The following is a 9809-nucleotide window of genomic DNA, read 5'->3' on the forward strand; positions in this document are numbered from 1 at the left end:
AGTGGAAGACCTCAGTGAGACTCTCAACAAGGAGATACAAAACAGAAAAAAAAAAAAAAGAACCAATCAGAGGATGAAGAACTCGATATCTGAAATTAAAAATACAATAGATGGGTGCATCTGGGTGGCTCAGTCAGTTAAGCATCCGACTCTTGATTTCACATCAGGTTGTGATCTCAGGGTCCTGAGAATAAGCCCTGTGTCAGGCTCTGCACTGGGTGTGGAGTCTGCTTAAGATTCTCTCTCTCCCTCTCCCTCTCCCTCTGCCCCTCTCCCTGCCTCCCTCTCTCTCTCTCTTCCCTATCTTAAAAAAAAAAAAAAAAAGAGTAAGCAAGGAAGAAAGGGTGCCTAAGACTGACACCTCTGTCTTTTGTATTCTAATGTCAAAGGTAACATCCCATCACCTCTGTCACATTCTTTTCCCCAAAAGCAATCACTACATCTAGCCCATTCCAAGAGATCACACAGGGGTACCTGACGGGCTCAGCTGGTGGAGCATGTGACTCTTGATCTCAGGGTCATGAGTATGAGCCCCACACTGGGCACAGAATTTTCTTAAAAGAACAAGAAAAAGGAAAGGAAAAAGAAAAAAAAAAAAAAAAAGGAAGGGATTACACAAGGGATGTAAAGCCAGGAGGCAGGGATCACTCGGGGGCCATCTTAGAGGCTACCTACCACAGTTAACTGAGGTCAGTTTTTTTTCTCACCATCCCATTCAGTGTGGTTGTATCATTCATCTAAAATATGATTAGGTTCATTTGTTACTACTTGTATTCCAACTGGGTTCTCCCTCCCACCCATCTTGGTTGATTTTAATTATTCATATTTGGCTGGGTATGCAGAACATTAGCAACATTCTAAGAATCAGAGCCTTACAAAAAGATAAATAAGAAATGTCATGGCCTCCTCATCCCTACTGCCTCATTTCCATTCTTCTCTTCATTCCATCCTTTTCTCATCCAGACCCTATAGATACTCAGTCTCTTCAGCTTCCTGTATCCATTGTACAAATGAGCAGATCTCTATACATTTTCTTCTATCACTTTCTTCCTTACATGAAGAATAGCATAGTATAGATAGATTTCTGTGCTTTGTTTTTTCACTTAAGTATATCCTTGGGGCCCCTGGGTGGCTCAGTTGGTTGGGCGTGTGACTCCTGATTTTGGCTCAGGTCATGATTTCAGGGTTGTGGGATCAAGCCCAGCATCAGGCTCCATGCTGAGCATGGATCCTGCTTGAGATTCTCTCTCTTCCTCTGCCCCTCCCCCACCCCCATCCTGCTCCTGTGAGAGGTCTCTCTCTCTCAAAAAAGAGTATATCATTGAAATTATTCCAAATCAGTTCATTACAAATCTTCTTCATGAGGGAGTGGGGTGGAGGGATGGGGTAACTGGGTGATGGGTATTAAGGAGGGCATGTATTGGGAGCACTGGGTGTTATAACCAACTAATGAATCACTGAACACTACATTAAAACCTAATGATGTACTATACGTTGGCTAAACTGAACATAGTAATAATAATTTTAAAAATCTCCTTCATTCTTTTTTACAACTGTGTAATACTCCATTGTATGGATGTGCCAGACGTCATTCAACCCCTTGGGGAGAAGAATTTTTCACTATCTGTTTTTGACCAAGAAACAGTCTGCATATATTTGATGATAATTTTTAAGCAATAGCTAGGGAATAGACCATGCTTATTCCAGGCTTCTCTGCAGGTCAGAAAAGCAAAGTTTTCATTCTCAGCGCCTGATAAGGCTCCAATGCAACTAGAATCCCCACACCCTGCTGACGGCCTTGTCAACAGAGACATCGTTTTGAAAGCAGGATAGCAGTATGTAACAGCCATCTTCTTTGACTCATTAATTCAACTTTTGAGGATTTACTCTAAGAAAATGATTTAACAGGGGCATAAATGTTGAAGCAGAAGAATGTTCGCAGAAAATGTACAATTCTCAAAACCAGAAAAATAATCTAAATGTCCAGTAAGAAATGACCTCCAATTACGATTCATCAATAGAACAGCACTAAAAATAATCATGCAAACTATGCAAATAGGAAAGGTTTTAATATATGAAGTGAAAAAGTAAGTACACAATGATTATAATTGCAATGATGCCAAATTGCAGACAGTAGCTGTGTGCAGCTGCACCAAAGTAAGTCGATGCTGGGAAGTGGCTGCCCCCTCAGTACATTTCCCAGTTCCTCCTCCATCCTTGTAGAGCCATGTGGTTGACTTCTGGCCAATTGACCTGTGTAGAATTTATGTCAGCAGCCTCCCTGCCTGGTCCACACACATCTGCCACGTGGTTTCTTTCCTTGACTGCCAGCTGGATGTCAGTAAGAAATCACGTATTGAAGACGGCAGATTCTGTAGGTCCGGGGCCCTGAGTATGAGACAGAGCCTCACCCCTACCATTGCCAACTGGGCTTTAATAATCAAGGAACAAATATCTACTGTAACAAGCCAGTGAGATATCAGAGTCTATCTGATTTGAAATTTTCTTTAATGCTAATATTTTACCATCTGTTATAAAAAAAATAAGATGACATTCACTCCAATCTGCAGGAAAAAACTTCAAAAAAGAAAGTGGCTTTTCACATTCCTTCCTATAGTACTTCACCAGGAAGATGGCCAACGCAAGCCAAATGTTCACTGTACAGCTGATTATACTAAGCAGTATCTCAGAACACTCGTGGATACGGGCTAGAAAGTGTATTTATGTTCCTTTTGACTCTCAGAATGCTGCACTCACAGGGCTGCCACAGCCAGCAGGAATACAATCATCTAGGAAGCCAAGAACGTCAGAGATTTGGGGCTATAGAAGATGACTAGCAATATATCAAAACATCACCTTAATCCAATTGTTCAAGCAAAGATGTATTAGACAGAACAGCTGCCTTGGGCCTGTCGGAGATCAGCTGACCCAGACCTCCAGACCCTGACAAAAGGAGGCCATGGGGCTGTATATCATCAGCCTTAATATTTGCAACCACATCTAAGAACAGCTTCGCTTCTCCCGTTAGAACTCCTGCTACCAGTTTGCCTCCTGTGCCTTTGTGCTGCCAGGGCTGGTGGTTTATGACACACTCAGAGTCAAAATGTGGATAAGCCAAAGAAGTGTATTTCTAAATATATGAAATTGTCTATGTATTATGGTGTTTGGACATCCCAAAAAAAACCTTTCTTGCTGGAAAAAGTCGCCCCCCACCCCCAGACTAGCGAGTCTTAGAGATAACAAAGGGCCCAGCCACGAGCATGCCTTTGACATGCAAATCAACTAAGGCAGAGCCCTATCTCCTCTGTCTGGTCCCTACATCCCAGGAAACAATATTCCTGTGCCTTCATCATCCCTACTGAGCAAAGGCTGTGGAAATTATTCAAATGAGCTGCTCACCCTCCCTTGCCTTTCCCTCAGAAATCCCAATGAAGGCCTCACCTAAAACTTCCCTCACTCCTGTCTTCTGCCCTCTAACCACCTGGTGCCCTCTCCTTGTGGCCCTACGTGGTGAGCGGTGACTCTTGTCCCTAGCACCTATGAGCATAATAAACTTTACTTCCCTGAGCCTCTCCTCCGCTTCCCCTTGTGACCACACCTGACTGACCATTTCATCGAAGAATACACGTAAGGAGCCTACATCGTTTAAAAGCCCAGATGAAAGCCCACTCCCTCTAGAATGCCACATCCCCCATGTCTAACCCACAACTATAGCAAGGGGAAAACTCTTGCAAGTTCCTTCAGAGCAGGGCCCATGTATGTTTTATTTATCACTCACTCTTCCACCTTCCCATTTCATGGCCTAGAAAGAAGCCACCCAAGTCCTCTGTACTTACTCATGCATTTGAAATAGATTTGCAAGCACCCAAATTGTTGATACATTTCAACTAGAGAACGCTTTCACTTTAGTAGGCCACTAATCTAAAGATGCTAGTGTGTTGGTAAACGCGATAAATAATTCATTTGTTTTAACTTAGAGAAATTTTCCACACAAATGTCTCTCCTGATTAAACTGACTATACTAGTCAATTCTAGACTAATTAATTAGAAGTACCTAATAACATACTTCTTTTATATTTAATACCAAATAGCTGATTTGCCTGTTTTTTTCCCATTGCGGGTAATCAACTGTGCACATAAACAGCTGTTCAGCCTTTCCCCCTGCCTTATATAAATATAAGAAGTCTCCTTCATTGTATGTTATAGCATTGGTAACCTGTAAAGTGTTGCTAAACTCTCGAAGCATATAGTTGTAGAGAAGCAAATTTTGCCACCCTAAAGACATGCCTTTTTAGCATACTGGTTATTTATGTGGCTAACTTTTTAAGAAACAGCAGACACAGTGGAAGCTCTGAAGACTGAGTAGAAGTTACCCCTTATATGGGGGACATTTACATTATAAAGGAAATCTCCATTTGTAAGGCTGTACCAGGAGAGGGGAATGACTCAATTTCTAGAATCAGTCATCAAGGGAGAAGGCAACGACTTAAATCTGCATAACAACCTTACCCGTGTTTACCGTGCTTTTCCTGGCCACCTCCCAAAACTGACTTCCCAGCCCAACAATTTCTTTTGTCTTTACCTGGAGATGGTACTTAAGGCAGTGTCTTAGCCATTTCAGGGAGTTAACTCAGTTTTCTTGGGTCCTATCCAGGTGTACGGGACATATACATGTTATTAAGCTTCTGTTCGCTTTTCTCCTATTAATCTGTCTCATGTCAATTTCATTCTTAGACTAGCCAGAAGAATCTTGAAGGGTAAAGATAAATTTTTCCATTCCAAGAAAGCCTCCCTGAAACTCAGATAATGGTATGTCCATTTTACAGATAGAAAAACTCAGGCTATGGGGCGCCTGGGTGGCACAGCGGTTAAGCGTCTGCCTTCGGCTCAGGGCGTGATCCCGGCGTTCTGGGATCGAGCCCCACCTCGGGCTCTTCTGCTGTGAGCCTGCTTCTTCCTCTCCCACTCCCCCTGCTTGTGTTCCCTCTCTCGCTGGCTGTCTCTATCTCTGTCAAATAAATAAAGAAAAAAAGAAAAACTCAGGCTCAAAAAAGTTAACTCTTCTGTGTGGTAAGTAACTGACTGTACCAGGAGCAGAACTCAATCCCACCCAATTCCAAAATCCACTAGGCCAAGACTTGTACGGGGAGAAAAACAAACCAAACCTGTATCTGAGTGGTTTCTTTGTGCGGAGCAGGTCCTCTCCTTCAACAGTAGCAGCTAGGATAGCAGAGAACACAGTCCAGCAGGCTGGAATTAACATAGGGCACTAAGTCTGATAGAGTCATTGAGTAGATGCAGAAGGAACCTGATCAGTCTCTAGGAAAGGCTAAAATGGTGTATGTTGGGAGACTTCCAGTTGTGGCAAACTGAACCACACATGGTTCCTTCCCAAACACCATAAAATGAGAATAAAAGACTAAACGTAGAACACATGTACAAGACACAATGCTATAAAGAAAAGGAACATTCAGAAAACAAAATACACTCCTGTGGATTAAATATTAATAGCAGGATTTGTTTTAAAGACCACAGAAAGGTTGGAAGCTCAAGTTGCAACAATCTGATCTCCTCACTTGCAGATTGGCTGCCAAGGTAGGCCAAGGAGGAGGCTTGAAATGGTTCACCTTTGAATACAACAGAAGCACTTGGGGTGCCTGGGTGGCTCAGTTGGTTAAGCATCTAAGGCCTTCGGCTCTGGTCATCAACTCAGGGTCCTGGGATCCAGCCCCGCATTGGGTTCCTTGATCAGCAGCGAGTTTGCTTTTCCCTGTCCCTCTGATCCTCCTCCCCGCTTGTGCTCTCTGTGTGTGTCAAATAAAATCTTAAAAAAATAAAAATAAAAAAATAAAAACAGTAGAAGCACTCAAGCAGTTGTCAAAACAAATGACTACTATCATGGGTATCTCCTGGCTGGTAGCACAAGAGTCTCTAGAGAGCAATACTATCTTATTTCTATGTCCACAGTGTCTACCATTGTTCTGTCAATTCCCCAGGCACAAATACAGATACTCAAAAAGATGCTCTCTCTTCTCCCGGCTCCAATACCTGGCCCTACCTTGACCACCTCAGTCTAACCACTGTCCAAATAACTTGATCTTCATGAAGAACTTCTCAAGGCATGGACCAGCACTCTCTGGCATCTCTAACTGTGTAGAGCAGGTAAAATACAAATCCATTCTCCTACAAGAAACCTATCCCTATAAAATGGACACCTAAAATCCCAATACAATGCTAGTCTTGAAGGAGAACATTGACATCAGTTTCAGTACAGAGCTGTTTTATCTGGAGTGCATGCTTTGGCCAGCAATACAACTGAACCTATGTTACAGAAAGACTGGGGGTCAGAGAATTTGTCTTAGTCTGCAAAGACCACTATAACAGAACACCATAGAATGAACAGCTTAAAAACAAACATTATTTCTCACAGTTCTGGAGGCTGGTAAGTCCAAGATCCAGGTATTGGCAGATTTGGTTCTTGGTGATGTGTCCTTTTGTAGCTTAAAGACAGCCACCTTCTTTTTTCTCACTGTATCTACACAGGGCAGAGAAAGTTCTGATACTTCTTCCTTTACTTACAAGAGTACTAATCCTATCACTGGGACTCCACCCTCATGACAACCCAAAGGCCCCACCTCCCAATTTCATCACACTGGGAGTTGGGACTTCAATATATGAACTTTGAGGAGACACTAAGTCAGTAAGAGAGATCTCCTTCATTTACTCTATGCAGAGGCAAGGAAATCTCACCCTTTATTCTCCTTGTAAGATTGAGAACAGAAAGCAATCTTTTCACATTTATTTATTTACTTAGTAATCTCTACAACCAACGTGGGGCTTGAACTCACAACCCCAAGATCAAGAGTTGTATGCTCCTCTGACTAAGCCAGACAGGTGCCCAGAGAACAGAAGACAAATTTATAGTCAAGACATTTTAATTCTAAGAGCTTGGGTTAGACTACAATTATTTTTGGAGACTATTCAACACTGTATCTCATACAGATTAACTAATTCAAGGAAGATTTATCCCTCTCCATTCTTAATGCAATTATAACCAAGCTCTCAAATTAAAATGTGTAAGAATATGGATGATAGGGGCACCTGGGTGGCACAGCGGTTAAGCGTCTGCCTTCGGCTCAGGGCGTGATCCCGGCGTTATGGGATCGAGCCCCACATCAGGCTCCTCCGCTGGGAGCCTGCTTCTTCCTCTCCCACTCCCCCTGCTTGTGTTCCCTCTCTCGCTGGCTGTCTCTATCTCTGTCAAATAAATAAATAAATAAAATCTTTAAAAAAGAAAAAAAAAAAGAATATGGATGATAGTTCAAGAACTTAATACTCAAGTGAGATTGTCTTCATTGAGCTTGCTTTGCAAAGTAGTAATGGGGCCAGACAATGTAAGTAAGTGACCACACAGAAAGTTCATGTTGAGTCATGGTTCATATCAGTCTGACTTCTTTCCTAAAATCCCAACCAGAAGGTTGTGGAAGTTACGTCTTGTTGTTGTTGTTGTTGTTGTCGTCATCATCGTTGTTTCCTTGTGGTGAGATATATTTTGTATCTCTTAGAAACTAGAAGAAAAACTAACTGGTGTCAGTGCTGTGTTCCCTATCTGTAAAGATGCTTCCCAAGACCACAGCAGCAGCATTCACCAATACTGGCCTGAACAGAGCCATTTGAGGGAGGAACTCACAGAATGATAAGAGGAATAATAAAGATTTTATCTACCAGCTTACATTTCCTGGAAACCCACTTTTCGAGGCTTCAGTGTTCGAACACAGTTGGCCATTATGGTACATAGGAAATAAATGACTCCCCTTAGTTTTTATTTGACTAGAATCAGATTAATATTCAAAATATTTAACAATCAGTGTCCTACAAACATTGAACAATCAGAAAAGATGCAGGCCTGAGGGCTGGACCTAGGTGGTAGCGGATGTCCCCTGCTTCACCAGAACTTAACTCCTGAATTGCTAGATGGCAGAGAGGGGGGCAATGGATGAAAAGGCTTGTCCTGCTCCTGGAAAGCAGCTGAATATAGCCCTGACTGGAAGTGGAAGTTAGACTACTCAAAATGACTTCAGCACAGCTAGACAGTACAGAATTACCATTACTACTTACTGGTGGAGGGGAAGGCCATGGTCATAGCAGTGGTAGGCGTAATGCAGTAGTAACAAAAGCAGCAACCGCAGCATGTAAAGCTGCTTAAGCAATTAAGCAAGTGAGCCAGGCTTATCTTTATTATCTCTGATCATCAAAATAAACTCGCCAGACAGGTATCATCTATAGTCTAGAGATAACGACACAATGTTTCAGACACTTTAAGTGACTTGCTCCAAATCATACAACTAGGACATAACAAAGTCAAGACTGGGGCCCAGGGCTCTCAAGCCTAGGTTAGGTCTCTTATGCAATATTGGCTCCTCCAGCCACCTGGAGGTTCACATTTCACAATTCTGACACGTGCTTATACAACTTATAATTCTATAATAAGCTTCTGCAATGAAAGAGCAAAACTGTAGTTCACATGGAAAGGTTTATCTGCAAGGTCTAGTAAGTTTCACCAGTAAAACTTTAGAGAGGGGAAACATGATAAAACCATTGTTCAGGATGCTATGTCACTCTACTTTTTTTTATCTAAAGATACAGGATTCAACCACTTTAAGACAGCCAAAGTTCCACTTTTGACTAGCCTCTAGTAATTTCCACAAGAATGATTAGATGATGGACTTGACTGACAGGTATTTTGACTAAGGTTTTTCTCATAAATAATTCATGCTCATTTTTAAACTTTGGAAAACACAGAAAATATAAAGACTGAGAGTCACCCACAGTCCCCTTGCCCAAGGATAACCACAGCTGACACTGTGATACATTTTCTTCCAATCTTTTTTGTTATGCATATGTATATATATACACATATATATGGGGGGGGTGTGTGTATACACACTCAAATTGAGATCACTTCTATATATATTTAAAAACTATATTATGAGCATTTTCTTATGGTCATTAAAAATTCAGAGAAACAAAATTTAAAGCTTTCTTAATACTCCAACATACAGATGAAGCATAATTTATTTAACCATTCCCCTATCTTTGGAGAACAGCAGGCCTTGTCAGGAAATAAATGGTTATGTAAATAACAGGACCCGAATTAAGTGCAGAAGATTAAGAACCCCAGGTTATTCCTTGGTCTCTGCAAGTTAATAGAATCCAGGGAGGCAGGACAATCAAATGCGGTATTTTCATCACTTAGAAGGATCAATTCATATATGTATACATTTAGAGTTTCTGCTGATGTGTTATGCTGAAAGGTGACCCCAGAGTGAAGTGTTTAAGACAGAGTCTCCTTACCAAAGTGTGAGTCACTCTTGTATATGTTAAGTGTCAGAAACCACTACCCAGAGAATACAAATGGAACTCAACTGGGCCCATCAACACCCAGCTTCTAAGAAAAGTAGATCAAGCTTTTATTCCACAAATTCATGATAGTAAACAAATATGAAAATCTAAGCAGAGGGGGGTAGGGGGTTGGGCTAGCCTGGTGATGGGCATTAAGGAGGATACGTATTGCATGGTGCACTGGGTGTTATACGCAAACAATGAATCATTGAACACTACATCAAAAACTAATGATGTACTGTATGGCGACTAACATAATAAAATAAAAATAAATAAAAAGATAAAAAAATTGAGCTGAAATTATTGTCAGCTATTGCATTTGGTTATTTTTATCCTCTAAGTGATGGTCCAATTTTAAAAGCGGGCTTTCTGGTTCCAGAATGCATAAATGGTATGATGTTGCAGCT

Source organism: Ursus maritimus (assembly GCF_017311325.1).
Source record: "Ursus maritimus isolate PB19 chromosome X unlocalized genomic scaffold, ASM1731132v1 scaffold_X1, whole genome shotgun sequence".
NCBI classification, from domain to species: domain Eukaryota; kingdom Metazoa; phylum Chordata; class Mammalia; order Carnivora; family Ursidae; genus Ursus; species Ursus maritimus.